General features: G+C 39.6%; 16 non-coding genes across 16 annotated transcripts; all 16 read left to right on the plus strand.

Moving 5' to 3' along the window:
- The first annotated feature begins 977 nt into the window (after positions 1–977).
- TRNAP-UGG (transfer RNA proline (anticodon UGG)) lies at positions 978–1,049 on the plus strand. The gene has a single exon. It is a non-coding gene; the product is annotated as a tRNA-Pro (tRNA).
- A 288-nt stretch (positions 1,050–1,337) lies between these two features.
- On the plus strand, positions 1,338–1,410 carry TRNAV-CAC (transfer RNA valine (anticodon CAC)). The gene has a single exon. It is a non-coding gene; the product is annotated as a tRNA-Val (tRNA).
- Positions 1,411–3,653: 2,243 nt separating this feature from the next.
- TRNAP-UGG (transfer RNA proline (anticodon UGG)) lies at positions 3,654–3,725 on the plus strand. The gene has a single exon. It is a non-coding gene; the product is annotated as a tRNA-Pro (tRNA).
- A 288-nt stretch (positions 3,726–4,013) lies between these two features.
- On the plus strand, positions 4,014–4,086 carry TRNAV-CAC (transfer RNA valine (anticodon CAC)). The gene has a single exon. It is a non-coding gene; the product is annotated as a tRNA-Val (tRNA).
- A 2,224-nt stretch (positions 4,087–6,310) lies between these two features.
- TRNAP-UGG (transfer RNA proline (anticodon UGG)) lies at positions 6,311–6,382 on the plus strand. The gene has a single exon. It is a non-coding gene; the product is annotated as a tRNA-Pro (tRNA).
- Positions 6,383–6,670: 288 nt separating this feature from the next.
- TRNAV-CAC (transfer RNA valine (anticodon CAC)) lies at positions 6,671–6,743 on the plus strand. The gene has a single exon. It is a non-coding gene; the product is annotated as a tRNA-Val (tRNA).
- A 2,127-nt stretch (positions 6,744–8,870) lies between these two features.
- On the plus strand, positions 8,871–8,942 carry TRNAP-UGG (transfer RNA proline (anticodon UGG)). The gene has a single exon. It is a non-coding gene; the product is annotated as a tRNA-Pro (tRNA).
- Positions 8,943–9,230: 288 nt separating this feature from the next.
- On the plus strand, positions 9,231–9,303 carry TRNAV-CAC (transfer RNA valine (anticodon CAC)). Its single transcript has one exon. It is a non-coding gene; the product is annotated as a tRNA-Val (tRNA).
- A 2,103-nt stretch (positions 9,304–11,406) lies between these two features.
- On the plus strand, positions 11,407–11,478 carry TRNAP-UGG (transfer RNA proline (anticodon UGG)). Its single transcript has one exon. It is a non-coding gene; the product is annotated as a tRNA-Pro (tRNA).
- A 288-nt stretch (positions 11,479–11,766) lies between these two features.
- TRNAV-CAC (transfer RNA valine (anticodon CAC)) lies at positions 11,767–11,839 on the plus strand. The gene has a single exon. It is a non-coding gene; the product is annotated as a tRNA-Val (tRNA).
- Positions 11,840–13,980: 2,141 nt separating this feature from the next.
- On the plus strand, positions 13,981–14,052 carry TRNAP-UGG (transfer RNA proline (anticodon UGG)). The gene has a single exon. It is a non-coding gene; the product is annotated as a tRNA-Pro (tRNA).
- A 288-nt stretch (positions 14,053–14,340) lies between these two features.
- Positions 14,341–14,413, plus strand: TRNAV-CAC (transfer RNA valine (anticodon CAC)). The gene has a single exon. It is a non-coding gene; the product is annotated as a tRNA-Val (tRNA).
- Positions 14,414–16,544: 2,131 nt separating this feature from the next.
- TRNAP-UGG (transfer RNA proline (anticodon UGG)) lies at positions 16,545–16,616 on the plus strand. The gene has a single exon. It is a non-coding gene; the product is annotated as a tRNA-Pro (tRNA).
- A 288-nt stretch (positions 16,617–16,904) lies between these two features.
- On the plus strand, positions 16,905–16,977 carry TRNAA-CGC (transfer RNA alanine (anticodon CGC)). Its single transcript has one exon. It is a non-coding gene; the product is annotated as a tRNA-Ala (tRNA).
- A 2,161-nt stretch (positions 16,978–19,138) lies between these two features.
- TRNAP-UGG (transfer RNA proline (anticodon UGG)) lies at positions 19,139–19,210 on the plus strand. Its single transcript has one exon. It is a non-coding gene; the product is annotated as a tRNA-Pro (tRNA).
- Positions 19,211–19,498: 288 nt separating this feature from the next.
- Positions 19,499–19,571, plus strand: TRNAV-CAC (transfer RNA valine (anticodon CAC)). Its single transcript has one exon. It is a non-coding gene; the product is annotated as a tRNA-Val (tRNA).
- The last annotated feature ends 1,168 nt before the right edge of the window (positions 19,572–20,739 follow it).

Raw genomic sequence — 20,739 nt, forward strand, 5'->3', positions numbered from 1 at the left:
GATGTGTTAGCGAAGAGTTCCATGTCCTTCAGACTCATATATTCCTCTGTAGTTGTACCTTGGTGATTCCACAAAACATGGCATCATAATCAGCATTCTACTGCCACAGAGTGGACAGAGAAACCATTTAGAATTTCCCTGAAAAAGAAAAAAAGCATACTTAGGCAGAGCTTTGTGGACAGGAAGGACATTAGAGCAAGTGAGGAATAAGCACTGCTTTTGTTAATTTACATAGGCAGAACAGAGACTGCTGGGAAAAGCCTGAAATTAAAGGCACAGAAAATGCCTGCTTCTGGAGAGAACACTAAGAAGCATTGAAAGTTTTTCCTCTGACCCTGGCCACTCTTAAGAGGAATCCTATGATAGTCAGCAGGACCCACCCTAAAAAGGAAGGGACAGCCATTTGGACCCTTTCCACCTTTCCTTGATCGAGCCTGATTGAGCGCTGATTGAGCGGATAAGCACATAAGCACATGTACTTCTAATTTTGGGAAGGCATTGCTTAGCTTGTTACCAGCAGCTCAGTTATGTTATGATGTTAGAGGCTATGCAAGGAATGCTTTAGTCCTGCATTAGGCAGTTTTTATTGCTTCTTGCATTCAAGAGATAGATAATTAGCCAGAATCTGTGGCCCAGCTATTCACCTTGGCATTCCGATTTGCACAAAGGGAATAAGTATTTGAGAGAAAAGGCAAAATGTGTTTCTTATGTTGTTATGAACAGCTTTTTATTCTTTCTCTTAGGCTCTAGCCAATGCAGAAATATATAAATAACTGCTGACTTCCTGTAAGACTTGTCCAATGCTGAGAAAAAATAAAAGGGGACACTTACAAATGATAGTGCTATCGTTTGAGAAAGGGTAAGTTGACACTGAATTTCCTGTGAATTCACAGACCAAGCATGAAAAAGACCCCAGCATGATCTTCATTGCGGGCTTAGAGCTGGTATTACCTTTTCAGAGGTGAGGGTCTTTCAACGGCTCGTTGGTCTAGGGGTATGATTCTCGCTTTGGGTGCGAGAGGTCCCGGGTTCAAATCCCGGACAAGTCCTTTCATTGGTGCTCTTTTGAAGTATGCATTTCAAAGCCAATATCAATTTTCTCTTTGCAGTAGTGGATGATTATTTGCTAGAGTCTCATGCTTTTAACCTTGCCCTGCCTGAGCAAATAGGAAACATTTCTCTTTAAGCATTTTGCAAAAATGCTGAACTTGCAAGGCATATACAAGCGTTCAGATAGGGCTGTCGGGCAGGTTGCATGAAAGAAATCTAAAACCAGATGCCCTTGGAATGGTCTGTTTTGAGCAGTTTCATCACAGAAGAATCACCTGTAGGTATCTGTTTCTGTAGTGTAGTGGTTATCACGTTCGCCTCACACGCGAAAGGTCCCCGGTTCGAAACCGGGCAGAAACACTAGTTATATTGTCTTGGCTGCAATGTTGAGAGTTGCCGTTTTGCATGAAATTGTCCAGGCCCTGAAGATGGGTTCATGCAGTCTCGTTCCAAGAAAGTGAATTCTCTTAAAAACAATAACATAATTGGCATGTGGATGTATCTGTTGATTCACAGACCTCACTTTCAAAAGAGCCCTGCATTCGGTTCAATGCTCAACCAGAACAAGCATTAACTTTGAGAATTGTTGGCACCAACAGGCCTCCTATTTTAGTGGAGTGTTTCTCGTTTTAAGCGCTGAGGCTTGGGCTCAATTCCTAGATGATCCTTTTCAAGGTGATGATACAAATGCATCGTCACCTTTTCGTTTAATGTCAGAATTGTTTATTTCCATTTGGTGGTGTATGAATGCTTTCGACAGTATGGGGATTTTTTCTAGCCTTGCATGAATAAAAGCATATCACTCCTCTTTATGTATTTTTCTAATACATTTATATTTGCATCTCCTCTCCTAGCATGCATTTTTGACTATCTTACAGGCTGTATATAATAAGTATCAATTCAGGGGCGCTTCTACTACTCAAATCACAACTGTTCTATCACGACATTGATAAGCAATCTGCATCTGCTTCTGTTGTGTATTGGTTATCATATTTACCTGACGTGTGAAAGTCCCATGTTTGACAGTGCACGTTAACAAAGAAACCAATGATTTTTATTAAAAGTTGTCTTGTGTTTTGGTTACCTTGCATCAGCCAAAACGTGCCAGAGATGACTTCATTTGCAGTCACTTGAAAAGTAGGGATTCTCAAATAAATGGCAAGAGGTTGAAACAAATCCAAAGAAATGCAAGGCATATCTATGAGTAGGTGTATGCATGTATCCATATATAAAGATAGATAGATAGATAGATAGATAGATAGATAGATAGATAGATAGATAGATAGATAGATAGATAGATAGAGATATAGATAGATAGATAGATAGATAGATAGATAGATAGATAGATAGATAGATAGATAGATAGATAGATAGATAGATAGATAGATAGATAGATAGATAGATAGATAGATAGATAGATAGATAGATAGATAGATAGATAGATAGATAGATAGATAGATAGATAGATAGATAGATAGATAGATAGATATAGGGAGAGAGAGAGCGTTAATATAAACAGAGACTTTATTTTCAATCAAGCGGTATTTTCTTTCCTTTAGGAGCAGAATGTTCTGATCATCAGCGCACCAGAATGTAGTGCTTGGTTGGCAAGCATCACATATTGTGATGTGTTAGCTAAGAGTTCCATGTCCTTCAGACTCATATATTCCTCTGTAGTTGTACCTTGGTGATTCCACAAAACATGGCATCATAATCAGCATTCTACTGCCACAGAGTGGACAGAGAAACCATTTAGAATTTCCCTGAAAAAGAAAAAAAGCATACTTAGGCAGAGCTTTGTGGACAGGAAGGACATTAGAGCAAGTGAGGAATAAGCACTGCTTTTGTTAATTTACATAGGCAGAACAGAGACTGCTGGGAAAAGCCTGAAATTAAAGGCACAGAAAATGCCTGCTTCTGGAGAGAACACTAAGAAGCATTGAAAGTTTTTCCTCTGACCCTGGCCACTCTTAAGAGGAATCCTATGATAGTCAGCAGGACCCACCCTAAAAAGGAAGGGACAGCCATTTGGACCCTTTCCACCTTTCCTATATCTCGCCTGATCGAGCGCTGATTGAGCGGATAAGCACATAAGCACATGTACTTCTCATTTTGGGAATGCATTGCTTAGCTTGTTACCAGCAGCTCAGTTATGTTATGATGTTAGAGGCTATGCAAGGAATGCTTTAGTCCTGCATTAGGCAGTTTTTATTGCTTCTTGCATTCAAGAGATAGATAATTAGCCAGAATCTGTGGCCCAGCAATTCACCTTGGCATTCCGATTTGCACAAAGGGAATAAGTATTTGAGAGAAAAGGCAAAATGTGTTTCTTATGTTGTTATGAACAGCTTTTTATTCTTTCTCTTTAGGCTCTAGCCAATGCAGAAATATATAAATAACTGCTGACTTCCTGTAAGACTTGTCCAATGCTGAGAAAAAATAAAAGGGGACACTTACAAATGATAGTGCTATCGTTTGAGAAAGGGTAAGTTGACACTGAATTTCCTGTGAATTCACAGACCAAGCATGAAAAAGACCCCAGCATGATCTTCATTGCGGGCTTAGAGCTGGTATTACCTTTTCAGAGGTGAGGGTCTTTCAACGGCTCGTTGGTCTAGGGGTATGATTCTCGCTTTGGGTGCGAGAGGTCCCGGGTTCAAATCCCGGACGAGCCCTTTCATTGGTGCTCTTTTGAAGTATGCATTTCAAAGCCAATATCAATTTTCTCTTTGCAGTAGTGGATGATTATTTGCTAGAGTCTCATGCTTTTAACCTTGCCCTGCCTGAGCAAATAGGAAACATTTCTCTTTAAGCATTTTGCAAAAATGCTGAACTTGCAAGGCATATACAAGCGTTCAGATAGGGCTGTCGGGCAGGTTGCATGAAAGAAATCTAAAACCAGATGCCCTTGGAATAGTCTGTTTTGAGCAGTTTCATCACAGAAGAATCACCTGTAGGTATCTGTTTCTGTAGTGTAGTGGTTATCACGTTTGCCTCACACGCGAAAGGTCCCCGGTTCGAAACCGGGCAGAAACACTAGTTATATTGTCTTGGCTGCAATGTTGAGAGTTGCCGTTTTGCATGAAATTGTCCAGGCCCTGAAGATGGGTTCATGCAGTCTCGTTCCAAGAAAGTGAATTCTCTTAAAAACAATAACATAATTGGCATGTGGATGTATCTGTTGATTCACAGACCTCACTTTCAAAAGAGCCCTGCATTCGGTTCAATGCTCAACCAGAACAAGCATTAACTTTGAGAATTGTTGGCACCAACAGGCCTCCTATTTTAGTGGAGTGTTTCTGGTTTTAAGTGCTGAGGCTTGGGCTCAATTCCTAGATGATCCTTCTCAAGGTGATGATACAAATGCATCGTCACCTTTTTGTTTAATGTCAGAATTGTTTATTTCCATTTGGTGGTGTATGAATGCTTTCGACAGTATGGGGATTTTTTCTAGCCTTGCATGAATAAAAGCATATCACTCCTCTTTATGTATTTTTCTAATACATTTATATTTGCATCTCCTCTCCTAGCATGCATTTTTGACTATCTTACAGGCTGTATATAATAAGTATCAATTCAGGGGCGCTTCTACTACTCAAATCACAACTGTTCTATCACGACATTGATAAGCAATCTGCATCTGCTTCTGTTGTGTATTGGTAATCATATTTACCTGACGTGTGAAAGTCCCATGTTTGACAGTGCACGTTAACAAAGAAACCAATGATTTTTATTAAAAGTTGTCTTGTGTTTTGGTTACCTTGCATCAGCCAAAACGTGCCAGAGATGACTTCATTTGCAGTCACTTGAAAAGTAGGGATTCTCAAATAAATGGCAAGAGGTTGAAACAAATCCAAAGAAATGCATGGCATATCTATGAGTAGGTGTATGCATGTATCCATATATAAAGATAGATAGATAGATAGATAGATAGATAGATAGATAGATAGATAGATATATAGATAGATAGATAGATAGATAGATAGATAGATAGATAGATAGATAGATAGATAGATAGATAGATAGATAGATAGATAGATAGATAGATAGATAGATAGATAGATATAGGGAGAGAGAGAGAGCGTTAATATAAACAGAGACTTTATTTTCAATCAAGCGGTATTTTCTTTCCTTTAGGAGCAGAATGTTCTGATCATCAGCGCACCAGAATGTAGTGCTTGGTTGGCAAGCATCACATATTGTGATGTGTTAGCGAAGAGTTCCATGTCCTTCAGACTCATATATTCCTCTGTAGTTGTACCTTGGTGATTCCACAAAACATGGCATCATAATCAGCATTCTACTGCCACAGAGTGGACAGAGAAACCATTTAGAATTTCCCTGAAAAAGAAAAAAAGCATACTTAGGCAGAGCTTTGTGGACAGGAAGGACATTAGAGCAAGTGAGGAATAAGCACTGCTTTTGTTAATTTACATAGGCAGAACAGAGACTGCTGGGAAAAGCCTGAAATTAAAGGCACAGAAAATGCCTGCTTCTGGAGAGAACACTAAGAAGCATTGAAAGTTTTTCCTCTGACCCTGGCCACTCTTAAGAGGAATCCTATGATAGTCAGCAGGACCCACCCTAAAAAGGAAGGGACAGCCATTTGGACCCTTTCCACCTTTCCTTGATCGAGCCTGATTGAGCGCTGATTGAGCGGATAAGCACATAAGCACATAAGCACATAAGCACATAAGCACATAAGCACATAAGCACATAAGCACATAAGCACATAAGCACATAAGCACATAAGCACATGTACTTCTCATTTTGGGAAGGCATTGCTTAGCTTGTTACCAGCAGCTCAGTTATGTTATGATGTTAGAGGCTATGCAAGGAATGCTTTAGTCCTGCATTAGGCAGTTTTTATTGCTTCTTGCATTCAAGAGATAGATAATTAGCCAGAATCTGTGGCCCAGCTATTCACCTTGGCATTCCGATTTGCACAAAGGGAATAAGTATTTGAGAGAAAAGGCAAAATGTGTTTCTTATGTTGTTATGAACAGCTTTTTATTCTTTCTCTTAGGCTCTAGCCAATGCAGAAATATATAAATAACTGCTGACTTCCTGTAAGACTTGTCCAATGCTGAGAAAAAATAAAAGGGGACACTTACAAATGATAGTGCTATCGTTTGAGAAAGGGTAAGTTGACACTGAATTTCCTGTGAATTCACAGACCAAGCATGAAAAAGACCCCAGCATGATCTTCATTGCGGGCTTAGAGCTGGTATTACCTTTTCAGAGGTGAGGGTCTTTCAACGGCTCGTTGGTCTAGGGGTATGATTCTCGCTTTGGGTGCGAGAGGTCCCGGGTTCAAATCCCGGACAAGCCCTTTCATTGGTGCTCTTTTGAAGTATGCATTTCAAAGCCAATATCAATTTTCTCTTTGCAGTAGTGGATGATTATTTGCTAGAGTCTCATGCTTTTAACCTTGCCCTGCCTGAGCAAATAGGAAACATTTCTCTTTAAGCATTTTGCAAAAATGCTGAACTTGCAAGGCATATACAAGCGTTCAGATAGGGCTGTCGGGCAGGTTGCATGAAAGAAATCTAAAACCAGATGCCCTTGGAATAGTCTGTTTTGAGCAGTTTCATCACAGAAGAATCACCTGTAGGCATCTGTTTCTGTAGTGTAGTGGTTATCACGTTCGCCTCACACGCGAAAGGTCCCCGGTTCGAAACCGGGCAGAAACACTAGTTATATTGTCTTGGCTGCAATGTTGAGAGTTGCCGTTTTGCATGAAATTGTCCAGGCCCTGAAGATGGGTTCATGCAGTCTCGTTCCAAGAAAGTGAATTCTCTTAAAAACAATAACATAATTGGCATGTGGATGTATCTGTTGATTCACAGACCTCACTTTCAAAAGAGCCCTGCATTCGGTTCAATGCTCAACCAGAACCAGCATTAACTTTGAGAATTGTTGGCACCAACAGGCCTCCTATTTTAGTGGAGTGTTTCTCGTTTTAAGCGCTGAGGCTTGGGCTCAATTCCTAGATGATCCTTCTCAAGGTGATGATACAAATGCATCGTCACCTTTCCGTTTAATGTCAGAATTGTTTATTTCCATTTGGTGGTGTATGAATGCTTTCGACAGTATGGGGATTTTTTCTAGCCTTGCATGAATAAAAGCATATCACTCCTCTTTATGTATTTTTCTAATACATTTATATTTGCATCTCCTCTCCTAGCATGCATTTTTGACTATCTTACAGGCTGTATATAATAAGTATCAATTCAGGGGCGCTTCTACTACTCAAATCACAACTGTTCTATCACGACATTGATAAGCAATCTGCATCTGCTTCTGTTGTGTATTGGTTATCATATTTACCTGACGTGTGAAAGTCCCATGTTTGACAGTGCACGTTAACAAAGAAACCAATGATTTTTATTAAAAGTTGTCTTGTGTTTTGGTTACCTTGCATCAGCCAAAACGTGCCAGAGATGACTTCATTTGCAGTCACTTGAAAAGTAGGGATTCTCAAATAAATGGCAAGAGGTTGAAACAAATCCAAAGAAATGCATGGCATATCTATGAGTAGGTGTATGCATGTATCCATATATAAAGATAGATAGATAGATAGATAGATAGATAGATAGATAGATAGATAGATAGATAGATAGATAGATAGATAGATAGATAGATAGATAGATAGATAGATAGATAGATAGATAGATAGATAGATAGATAGATAGATAGATAGATATAGGGAGAGAGAGAGCGTTAATATAAACAGAGACTTTATTTTCAATCAAGCGGTATTTTCTTTCCTTTAGGAGCAGAATGTTCTGATCATCAGCGCACCAGAATGTAGTGCTTGGTTGGCAAGCATCACATATTGTGATGTGTTAGCTAAGAGTTCCATGTCCTTCAGACTCATATATTCCTCTGTAGTTGTACCTTGGTGATTCCACAAAACATGGCATCATAATCAGCATTCTACTGCCACAGAGTGGACAGAGAAACCATTTAGAATTTCCCTGAAAAAGAAAAAAAGCATACTTAGGCAGAGCTTTGTGGACAGGAAGGACATTAGAGCAAGTGAGGAATAAGCACTGCTTTTGTTAATTTACATAGGCAGAACAGAGACTGCTGGGAAAAGCCTGAAATTAAAGGCACAGAAAATGCCTGCTTCTGGAGAGAACACTAAGAAGCATTGAAAGTTTTTCCTCTGACCCAGGCCACTCTTAAGAGGAATCCTATGATAGTCAGCAGGACCCACCCTAAAAAGGAAGGGACAGCCATTTGGACCCTTTCCACCTTTCCTTGATCGAGCCTGATCGAGCGCTGATTGAGCGGATAAGCACATAAGCACATGTACTTCTCATTTTGGGAAGGCATTGCTTAGCTTGTTACCAGCAGCTCAGTTATGTTATGATGTTAGAGGCTATGCAAGGAATGCTTTAGTCCTGCATTAGGCAGTTTTTATTGCTTCTTGCATTCAAGAGATAGATAATTATCCAGAATCTGTGGCCCAGCTATTCACCTTGGCATTCCGATTTGCACAAAGGGAATAAGTATTTGAGAGAAAAGGCAAAATGTGTTTCTTATGTTGTTATGAACAGCTTTTTATTCTTTCTCTTTAGGCTCTAGCCAATGCAGAAATATATAAATAACTGCTGACTTCCTGTAAGACTTGTCCAATGCTGAGAAAAAATAAAAGGGGACACTTACAAATGATAGTGCTATCGTTTGAGAAAGGGTAAGTTGACACTGAATTTCCTGTGAATTCACAGACCAAGCATGAAAAAGACCCCAGCATGATCTTCATTGCGGGCTTAGAGCTGGTATTACCTTTTCAGAGGTGAGGGTCTTTCAACGGCTCGTTGGTCTAGGGGTATGATTCTCGCTTTGGGTGCGAGAGGTCCCGGGTTCAAATCCCGGACGAGCCCTTTCATTGGTGCTCTTTTGAAGTATGCATTTCAAAGCCAATATCAATTTTCTCTTTGCAGTAGTGGATGATTATTTGCTAGAGTCTCATGCTTTTAACCTTGCCCTGCCTGAGCAAATAGGAAACATTTCTCTTTAAGCATTTTGCAAAAATGCTGAACTTGCAAGGCATATACAAGCGTTCAGATAGGGCTGTCGGGCAGGTTGCATGAAAGAAATCTAAAACCAGATGCCCTTGGAATAGTCTGTTTTGAGCAGTTTCATCACAGAAGAATCACCTGTAGGTATCTGTTTCTGTAGTGTAGTGGTTATCACGTTCGCCTCACACGCGAAAGGTCCCCGGTTCGAAACCGGGCAGAAACACTAGTTATATTGTCTTGGCTGCAATGATGAGAGTTGCCGTTTTGCATGAAATTGTCCAGGCCCTGAAGGTGGGTTCATGCAGTCTCGTTCCAAGAAAGTGAATTCTCTTAAAAACAATAACATAATTGGCATGTGGATGTATCTGTTGATTCACAGACCTCACTTTCAAAAGAGCCCTGCATTCGGTTCAATGCTCAACCAGAACAAGCATTAACTTTGAGAATTGTTGGCACCAACAGGCCTCCTATTTTAGTGGAGTGTTTTTGGTTTTAAGTGCTGAGGCTTGGGCTCAATTCCTAGATGATCCTTCTCAAGGTGATGATACAAATGCATCGTCACCTTTTCGTTTAATGTCAGAATTGTTTATTTCCATTTGGTGGTGTATGAATGCTTTCGACAGTATGGGGATTTTTTCTAGCCTTGCATGAATAAAAGCATATCACTCCTCTTTATGTATTTTTCTAATACATTTATATTTGCATCTCCTCTCCTAGCATGCATTTTTGACTATCTTACAGGCTGTATATAATAAGTATCAATTCAGGGGCGCTTCTACTACTCAAATCACAACTGTTCAATCACGACATTGATAAGCAATCTGCATCTGCTTCTGTTGTGTATTGGTTATCATATTTACCTGACGTGTGAAAGTCCCATGTTTGACAGTGCACGTTAACAAAGAAACCAATGATTTTTATTAAAAGTTGTCTTGTGTTTTGGTTACCTTGCATCAGCCAAAACGTGCCAGAGATGACTTCATTTGCAGTCACTTGAAAAGTAGGGATTCTCAAATAAATGGCAAGAGGTTGAAACAAATCCAAAGAAATGCATGGCATATCTATGAGTAGGTGTATGCATGTATCCATATATAAAGATAGATAGATAGATAGATAGATAGATAGAGATATAGATAGATAGATAGATAGATAGATAGATAGATAGATAGATAGATAGATAGATAGATAGATAGATAGATAGATAGATAGATATAGGGAGAGAGAGAGTGTTAATATAAACAGAGACTTTATTTTCAATCAAGCGGTATTTTCTTTCCTTTAGGAGCAGAATGTTCTGATCATCAGCGCACCAGAATGTAGTGCTTGGTTGGCAAGCATCACATATTGTGATGTGTTAGCTAAGAGTTCCATGTCCTTCAGACTCATATATTCCTCTGTAGTTGTACCTTGGTGATTCCACAAAACATGGCATCATAATCAGCATTCTACTGCCACAGAGTGGACAGAGAAACCATTTAGAATTTCCCTGAAAAAGAAAAAAAGCATACTTAGGCAGAGCTTTGTGGACAGGAAGGACATTAGAGCAAGTGAGCAATAAGCACTGCTTTTGTTAATTTACATAGGCAGAACAGAGACTGCTGGGAAAAGCCTGAAATTAAAGGCACAGAAAATGCCTGCTTCTGGAGAGAACACTAAGAAGCATTGAAAGTTTTTCCTCTGGCCCTGGCCACTCTTAAGAGGAATCCTATGATAGTCAGCAGGACCCACCCTAAAAAGGAAGGGACAGCCATTTGGACCCTTTCCACCTTTCCTTGATCGAGCCTGATTGAGCGCTGATTGAGCGGATAAGCACATAAGCACATGTACTTCTCATTTTGGGAAGGCATTGCTTAGCTTGTTACCAGCAGCTCAGTTATGTTATGATGTTAGAGGCTATGCAAGGAATGCTTTAGTCCTGCATTAGGCAGTTTTTATTGCTTCTTGCATTCAAGAGATAGAAAATTAGCCAGAATCTGTGGCCCAGCTATTCACCTTGGCATTCCGATTTGCACAAAGGGAATAAGTATTTGAGAGAAAAGGCAAAATGTGTTTCTTATGTTGTTATGAACAGCTTTTTATTCTTTCTCTTTAGGCTCTAGCCAATGCAGAAATATATAAATAACTGCTGACTTCCTGTAAGACTTGTCCAATGCTGAGAAAAAATAAAAGGGGACACTTACAAATGATAGTGCTATCGTTTGAGAAAGGGTAAGTTGACACTGAATTTCCTGTGAATTCACAGACCAAGCATGAAAAAGACCCCAGCATGATCTTCATTGCGGGCTTAGAGCTGGTATTACCTTTTCAGAGGTGAGGGTCTTTCAACGGCTCGTTGGTCTAGGGGTATGATTCTCGCTTTGGGTGCGAGAGGTCCCGGGTTCAAATCCCGGACGAGCCCTTTCATTGGTGCTCTTTTGAAGTATGCATTTCAAAGCCAATATCAATTTTCTCTTTGCAGTAGTGGATGATTATTTGCTAGAGTCTCATGCTTTTAACCTTGCCCTGCCTGAGCAAATAGGAAACATTTCTCTTTAAGCATTTTGCAAAAATGCTGAACTTGCAAGGCATATACAAGCGTTCAGATAGGGCTGTCGGGCAGGTTGCATGAAAGAAATCTAAAACCAGATGCCCTTGGAATAGTCTGTTTTGAGCAGTTTCATCACAGAAGAATCACCTGTAGGTATCTGTTTCTGTAGTGTAGTGGTTATCACGTTCGCCTCACACGCGAAAGGTCCCCGGTTCGAAACCGGGCAGAAACACTAGTTATATTGTCTTGGCTGCAATGTTGAGAGTTGCCGTTTTGCATGAAATTGTCCAGGCCCTGAAGGTGGGTTCATGCAGTCTCGTTCCAAGAAAGTGAATTCTCTTAAAAACAATAACATAATTGGCATGTGGATGTATCTGTTGATTCACAGACCTCACTTTCAAAAGAGCCCTGCATTCGGTTCAATGCTCAACCAGAACAAGCATTAACTTTGAGAATTGTTGGCACCAACAGGCCTCCTATTTTAGTGGAGTGTTTTTGGTTTTAAGTGCTGAGGCTTGGGCTCAATTCCTAGATGATCCTTCTCAAGGTGATGATACAAATGCATCGTCACCTTTTCGTTTAATGTCAGAATTGTTTATTTCCATTTGGTGGTGTATGAATGCTTTCGACAGTATGGGGATTTTTTCTAGCCTTGCATGAATAAAAGCATATCACTCCTCTTTATGTATTTTTCTAATACATTTATATTTGCATCTCCTCTCCTAGCATGCATTTTTGACTATCTTACAGGCTGTATATAATAAGTATCAATTCAGGGGCGCTTCTACTACTCAAATCACAACTGTTCTATCACGACATTGATAAGCAATCTGCATCTGCTTCTGTTGTGTATTGGTTATCATATTTACCTGACGTGTGAAAGTCCCATGTTTGACAGTGCACGTTAACAAAGAAACCAATGATTTTTATTAAAAGTTGTCTTGTGTTTTGGTTACCTTGCATCAGCCAAAACGTGCCAGAGATGACTTCATTTGCAGTCACTTGAAAAGTAGGGATTCTCAAATAAATGGCAAGAGGTTGAAACAAATCCAAAGAAATGCATGGCATATCTATGAGTAGGTGTATGCATGTATCCATATATAAAGATAGATAGATAGATAGATAGAGATATAGATAGATAGATAGATAGATAGATAGATAGATAGATAGATAGATAGATAGATAGATAGATAGATAGATAGATAGATAGATAGATAGATAGATAGATAGATAGATAGATAGATAGATATAGGGAGAGAGAGAGCGTTAATATAAACAGAGACTTTATTTTCAATCAAGCGGTATTTTCTTTCCTTTAGGAGCAGAATGTTCTGATCATCAGCGCACCAGAATGTAGTGCTTGGTTGGCAAGCATCACATATTGTGATGTGTTAGCTAAGAGTTCCATGTCCTTCAGACTCATATATTCCTCTGTAGTTGTACCTTGGTGATTCCACAAAACATGGCATCATAATCAGCATTCTACTGCCACAGAGTGGACAGAGAAACCATTTAGAATTTCCCTGAAAAAGAAAAAAAGCATACTTAGGCAGAGCTTTGTGGACAGGAAGGACATTAGAGCAAGTGAGCAATAAGCACTGCTTTTGTTAATTTACATAGGCAGAACAGAGACTGCTGGGAAAAGCCTGAAATTAAAGGCACAGAAAATGCCTGCTTCTGGAGAGAACACTAAGAAGCATTGAAAGTTTTTCCTCTGACCCTGGCCACTCTTAAGAGGAATCCTATGATAGTCAGCAGGACCCACCCTAAAAAGGAAGGGACAGCCATTTGGACCCTTTCCACCTTTCCTTGATCGAGCCAGATCGAGCCTGATCGAGCGCTGATTGAGCGGATAAGCACATAAGCACATGTACTTCTTATTTTGGGAAGGCATTGCTTAGCTTGTTACCAGCAGCTCAGTTATGTTATGATGTTAGAGGCTATGCAAGGAATGCTTTAGTCCTGCATTAGGCAGTTTTTATTGCTTCTTGCATTCAAGAGATAGATAATTAGCCAGAATCTGTGGCCCAGCTATTCACCTTGGCATTCCGATTTGCACAAAGGGAATAAGTATTTGAGAGAAAAGGCAAAATGTGTTTCTTATGTTGTTATGAACAGCTTTTTATTCTTTCTCTTTAGGCTCTAGCCAATGCAGAAATATATAAATAACTGCTGACTTCCTGTAAGACTTGTCCAATGCTGAGAAAAAATAAAAGGGGACACTTACAAATGATAGTGCTATCGTTTGAGAAAGGGTAAGTTGACACTGAATTTCCTGTGAATTCACAGACCAAGCATGAAAAAGACCCCAGCATGATCTTCATTGCGGGCTTAGAGCTGGTATTACCTTTTCAGAGGTGAGGGTCTTTCAACGGCTCGTTGGTCTAGGGGTATGATTCTCGCTTTGGGTGCGAGAGGTCCCGGGTTCAAATCCCGGACGAGCCCTTTCATTGGTGCTCTTTTGAAGTATGCATTTCAAAGCCAATATCAATTTTCTCTTTGCAGTAGTGGATGATTATTTGCTAGAGTCTCATGCTTTTAACCTTGCCCTGCCTGAGCAAATAGGAAACATTTCTCTTTAAGCATTTTGCAAAAATGCTGAACTTGCAAGGCATATACAAGCGTTCAGATAGGGCTGTCGGGCAGGTTGCATGAAAGAAATCTAAAACCAGATGCCCTTGGAATAGTCTGTTTTGAGCAGTTTCATCACAGAAGAATCACCTGTAGGTATCTGTTTCTGTAGTGTAGTGGTTATCACGTTCGCCTCACACGCGAAAGGTCCCCGGTTCGAAACCGGGCAGAAACACTAGTTATATTGTCTTGGCTGCAATGTTGAGAGTTGCCGTTTTGCATGAAATTGTCCAGGCCCTGAAGGTGGGTTCATGCAGTCTCGTTCCAAGAAAGTGAATTCTCTTAAAAACAATAACATAATTGGCATGTGGATGTATCTGTTGATTCACAGACCTCACTTTCAAAAGAGCCCTGCATTCGGTTCAATGCTCAACCAGAACAAGCATTAACTTTGAGAATTGTTGGCACCAACAGGCCTCCTATTTTAGTGGAGTGTTTTTGGTTTTAAGTGCTGAGGCTTGGGCTCAATTCCTAGATGATCCTTCTCAAGGTGATGATACAAATGCATCGTCACCTTTTCGTTTAATGTCAGAATTGTTTATTTCCATTTGGTGGTGTATGAATGCTTTCGACAGTATGGGGATTTTTTCTAGCCTTGCATGAATAAAAGCATATCACTCCTCTTTATGTATTTTTCTAATACATTTATATTTGCATCTCCTCTCCTAGCATGCATTTTTGACTATCTTACAGGCTGTATATAATAAGTATCAATTCAGGGGCGCTTCTACTACTCAAATCACAACTGTTCTATCACGACATTGATAAGCAATCTGCATCTGCTTCTGTTGTGTATTGGTTATCATATTTACCTGACGTGTGAAAGTCCCATGTTTGACAGTGCACGTTAACAAAGAAACCAATGATTTTTATTAAAAGTTGTCTTGTGTTTTGGTTACCTTGCATCAGCCAAAACGTGCCAGAGATGACTTCATTTGCAGTCACTTGAAAAGTAGGGATTCTCAAATAAATGGCAAGAGGTTGAAACAAATCCAAAGAAATGCATGGCATATCTATGAGTAGGTGTATGCATGTATCCATATATAAAGATAGATAGATAGATAGATAGATAGAGATATAGATAGATAGATAGATAGATAGATAGATAGATAGATAGATAGATAGATAGATAGATAGATAGATAGATAGATAGATAGATAGATAGATAGATAGATAGATAGATAGATAGATATAGGGAGAGAGAGAGCGTTAATATAAACAGAGACTTTATTTTCAATCAAGCGGTATTTTCTTTCCTTTAGGAGCAGAATGTTCTGATCATCAGTGCACCAGAATGTAGTGCTTGGTTGGCAAGCATCACATATTGTGATGTGTTAGCTAAGAGTTCCATGTCCTTCAGACTCATATATTCCTCTGTAGTTGTACCTTGGTGATTCCACAAAACATGGCATCATAATCAGCATTCTACTGCCACAGAGTGGACAGAGAAACCATTTAGAATTTCCCTGAAAAAGAAAAAAAGCATACTTAGGCAGAGCTTTGTGGACAGGAAGGACATTAGAGCAAGTGAGCAATAAGCACTGCTTTTGTTAATTTACATAGGCAGAACAGAGACTGCTGGGAAAAGCCTGAAATTAAAGGCACAGAAAATGCCTGCTTCTGGAGAGAACACTAAGAAGCATTGAAAGTTTTTCCTCTGACCCGGGCCACTCTTAAGAGGAATCCTATGATAGTCAGCAGGACCCACCCTAAAAAGGAAGGGACAGCCATTTGGACCCTTTCCACCTTTCCTTGATCGAGCCTGATTGAGCGCTGATTGAGCGGATAAGCACATAAGCACATGTACTTCTTATTTTGGGAAGGCATTGCTTAGCTTGTTACCAGCAGCTCAGTTATGTTATGATGTTAGAGGCTATGCAAGGAATGCTTTAGTCCTGCATTAGGCAGTTTTTATTGCTTCTTGCATTCAAGAGATAGATAATTAGCCAGAATCTGTGGCCCAGCTATTCACCTTGGCATTCCGATTTGCACAAAGGGAATAAGTATTTGAGAGAAAAGGCAAAATGTGTTTCTTATGTTGTTATGAACAGCTTTTTATTCTTTCTCTTTAGGCTCTAGCCAATGCAGAAATATATAAATAACTGCTGACTTCCTGTAAGACTTGTCCAATGCTGAGAAAAAATAAAAGGGGACACTTACAAATGATAGTGCTATCGTTTGAGAAAGGGTAAGTTGACACTGAATTTCCTGTGAATTGACAGACCAAGCATGAAAAAGACCCCAGCATGATCTTCATTGCGGGCTTAGAGCTGGTATTACCTTTTCAGAGGTGAGGGGCTTTCAACGGCTCGTTGGTCTAGGGGTATGATTCTCGCTTTGGGTGCGAGAGGTCCCGGGTTCAAATCCCGGACGAGCCCTTTCATTGGTGCTCTTTTGAAGTATGCATTTCAAAGCCAATATCAATTTTCTCTTTGCAGTAGTGGATGATTATTTGCTAGAGTCTCATGCTTTTAACCTTGCCCTGCCTGAGCAAATAGGAAACATTTCTCTTTAAGCATTTTGCAAAAATGCTGAACTTGCAAGGCATATACAAGCGTTCAGATAGGGCTGTCGGGCAGGTTGCATGAAAGAAATCTAAAACCAGATGCCCTTGGAATAGTCTGTTTTGAGCAGTTTCATCACAGAAGAATCACCTGTAGGTATCTGTTTCTGTAGTGTAGTGGTTATCACGTTCGCCTCGCACGCGAAAGGTCCCCGGTTCGAAACCGGGCAGAAACACTAGTTATATTGTCTTGGCTGCAATGTTGAGAGTTGCAGTTTTGCATGAAATTGTCCAGGCCCTGAAGGTGGGTTCATGCAGTGTCGTTCCAAGAAAGGGAATTCTCTTAAAAACAATAACATAATTGGCATGTGGATGTATCTGTTGATTCACAGACCTCACTTTCAAAAGAGCCCTGCATTCGGTTCAATGCTCAACCAGAACAAGCATTAACTTTGAGAATTGTTGGCACCAACAGGCCTCCTATTTTAGTGGAGTGTTTCTGGTTTTAAGTGCTGAGGCTTGGGCTCAATTCCTAGATGATCCTTCTCAAGGTGATGATACAAATGCATCGTCACCTTTTCGTTTAATGTCAGAATTGTTTATTTCCATTTGGTGGTGTATGAATGCTTTCGACAGTATGGGGATTTTTTCTAGCCTTGCATGAATAAAAGCATATCACTCCTCTTTATGTATTTTTCTAATACATTTATATTTGCATCTCCTCTCCTAGCATGCATTTTTGACTATCTTACAGGCTGTATATAATAAGTATCAATTCAGGGGCGCTTCTACTACTCAAATCACAACTGTTCTATCACGACATTGATAAGCAATCTGCATCTGCTTCTGTTGTGTATTGGTTATCATATTTACCTGACGTGTGAAAGTCCCATGTTTGACAGTGCACGTTAACAAAGAAACCAATGATTTTTATTAAAAGTTGTCTTGTGTTTTGGTTACCTTGCATCAGCCAAAACGTGCCAGAGATGACTTCATTTGCAGTCACTTGAAAAGTAGGGATTCTCAAATAAATGGCAAGAGGTTGAAACAAATCCAAAGAAATGCATGGCATATCTATGAGTAGGTGTATGCATGTATCCATATATAAAGATAGATAGATAGATAGATAGATAGAGATATAGATAGATAGATAGATAGATAGATAGATAGATAGATAGATAGATAGATAGATAGATAGATAGATAGATAGATAGATAGATAGATAGATAGATAGATAGATAGATAGATAGATAGATAGATAGATAGATAGATATAGGGAGAGAGAGAGCGTTAATATAAACAGAGACTTTATTTTCAATCAAGCGGTATTTTCTTTCCTTTAGGAGCAGAATGTTCTGATCATCAGCGCACCAGAATGTAGTGCTTGGTTGGCAAGCATCACATATTGTGATGTGTTAGCTAAGAGTTCCATGTCCTTCAGACTCATATATTCCTCTGTAGTTGTACCTTGGTGATTCCACAAAACATGGCATCATAATCAGCATTCTACTGCCACAGAGTGGACAGAGAAACCATTTAGAATTTCCCTGAAAAAGAAAAAAAGCATACTTAGGCAGAGCTTTGTGGACAGGAAGGACATTAGAGCAAGTGAGCAATAAGCACTGCTTTTGTTAATTTACATAGGCAGAACAGAGACTGCTGGGAAAAGCCTGAAATTAAAGGCACAGAAAATGCCTGCTTCTGGAGAGAACACTAAGAAGCATTGAAAGTTTTTCCTCTGACCCTGGCCACTCTTAAGAGGAATCCTATGATAGTCAGCAGGACCCACCCTAAAAAGGAAGGGACAGCCATTTGGACCCTTTCCACCTTTCCTTGATCGAGCCAGATCGAGCCTGATCGAGCGCTGATTGAGCGGATAAGCACATGAGCACATGTACTTCTTATTTTGGGAAGGCATTGCTTAGCTTGTTACCAGCAGCTCAGTTATGTTATGATGTTAGAGGCTATGCAAGGAATGCTTTAGTCCTGCATTAGGCAGTTTTTATTGCTTCTTGCATTCAAGAGATAGATAATTAGCCAGAATCTGTGGCCCAGCTATTCACCTTGGCATTCCGATTTGCACAAAGGGAATAAGTATTTGAGAGAAAAGGCAAAATGTGTTTCTTATGTTGTTATGAACAGCTTTTTATTCTTTCTCTTTAGGCTCTAGCCAATGCAGAAATATATAAATAACTGCTGACTTCCTGTAAGACTTGTCCAATGCTGAGAAAAAATAAAAGGGGACACTTACAAATGATAGTGCTATCGTTTGAGAAAGGGTAAGTTGACACTGAATTTCCTGTGAATTCACAGACCAAGCATGAAAAAGACCCCAGCATGATCTTCATTGCGGGCTTAGAGCTGGTATTACCTTTTCAGAGGTGAGGGTCTTTCAACGGCTCGTTGGTCTAGGGGTATGATTCTCGCTTTGGGTGCGAGAGGTCCCGGGTTCAAATCCCGGACGAGCCCTTTCATTGGTGCTCTTTTGAAGTATGCATTTCAAAGCCAATATCAATTTTCTCTTTGCAGTAGTGGATGATTATTTGCTAGAGTCTCATGCTTTTAACCTTGCCCTGCCTGAGCAAATAGGAAACATTTCTCTTTAAGCATTTTGCAAAAATGCTGAACTTGCAAGGCATATACAAGCGTTCAGATAGGGCTGTCGGGCAGGTTGCATGAAAGAAATCTAAAACCAGATGCCCTTGGAATAGTCTGTTTTGAGCAGTTTCATCACAGAAGAATCACCTGTAGGTATCTGTTTCTGTAGTGTAGTGGTTATCACGTTCGCCTCACACGCGAAAGGTCCCCGGTTCGAAACCGGGCAGAAACACTAGTTATATTGTCTTGGCTGCAATGTTGAGAGTTGCCGTTTTGCATGAAATTGTCCAGGCCCTGAAAGTGGGTTCATGCAGTCTCGTTCCAAGAAAGTGAATTCTCTTAAAAACAATAACATAATTGGCATGTGGATGTATCTGTTGATTCACAGACCTCACTTTCAAAAGAGCCCTGCATTCGGTTCAATGCTCAACCAGAACAAGCATTAACTTTGAGAATTGTTGGCACCAACAGGCCTCCTATTTTAGTGGAGTGTTTTTGGTTTTAAGTGCTGAGGCTTGGGCTCAATTCCTAGATGATCCTTCTCAAGGTGATGATACAAATGCATCGTCACCTTTTCGTTTAATGTCAGAATTGTTTATTTCCATTTGGTGGTGTATGAATGCTTTCGACAGTATGGGGATTTTTTCTAGCCTTGCATGAATAAAAGCATATCACTCCTCTTTATGTATTTTTCTAATACATTTATATTTGCATCTCCTCTCCTAGCATGCATTTTTGACTATCTTACAGGCTGTATATAATAAGTATCAATTCAGGGGCGCTTCTACTACTCAAATCACAACTGTTCTATCACGACATTGATAAGCAATCTGCATCTGCTTCTGTTGTGTATTGGTTATCATATTTACCTGACGTGTGAAAGTCCCATGTTTGACAGTGCACGTTAACAAAGAAACCAATGATTTTTATTAAAAGTTGTCTTGTGTTTTGGTTACCTTGCATCAGCCAAAACGTGCCAGAGATGACTTCATTTGCAGTCACTTGAAAAGTAGGGATTCTCAAATAAATGGCAAGAGGTTGAAACAAATCCAAAGAAATGCATGGCATATCTATGAGTAGGTGTATGCATGTATCCATATATAAAGATAGATAGATAGATAGATAGATAGAGATATAGATAGATAGATAGATAGATAGATAGATAGATAGATAGATAGATAGATAGATAGATAGATAGATAGATAGATAGATAGATAGATAGATAGATAGATAGATAGATAGATAGATAGATAGATAGATAGATAGATAGATAGATAGATAGATAGATAGATATAGGGAGAGAGAGAGCGTTAATATAAACAGAGACTTTATTTTCAATCAAGCGGTATTTTCTTTCCTTTAGGAGCAGAATGTTCTGATCATCAGCGCACCAGAATGTA

Source organism: Lissotriton helveticus, chromosome 8 (assembly GCF_964261635.1).
Source record: "Lissotriton helveticus chromosome 8, aLisHel1.1, whole genome shotgun sequence".
In the NCBI taxonomy this organism is placed as follows: domain Eukaryota; kingdom Metazoa; phylum Chordata; class Amphibia; order Caudata; family Salamandridae; genus Lissotriton; species Lissotriton helveticus.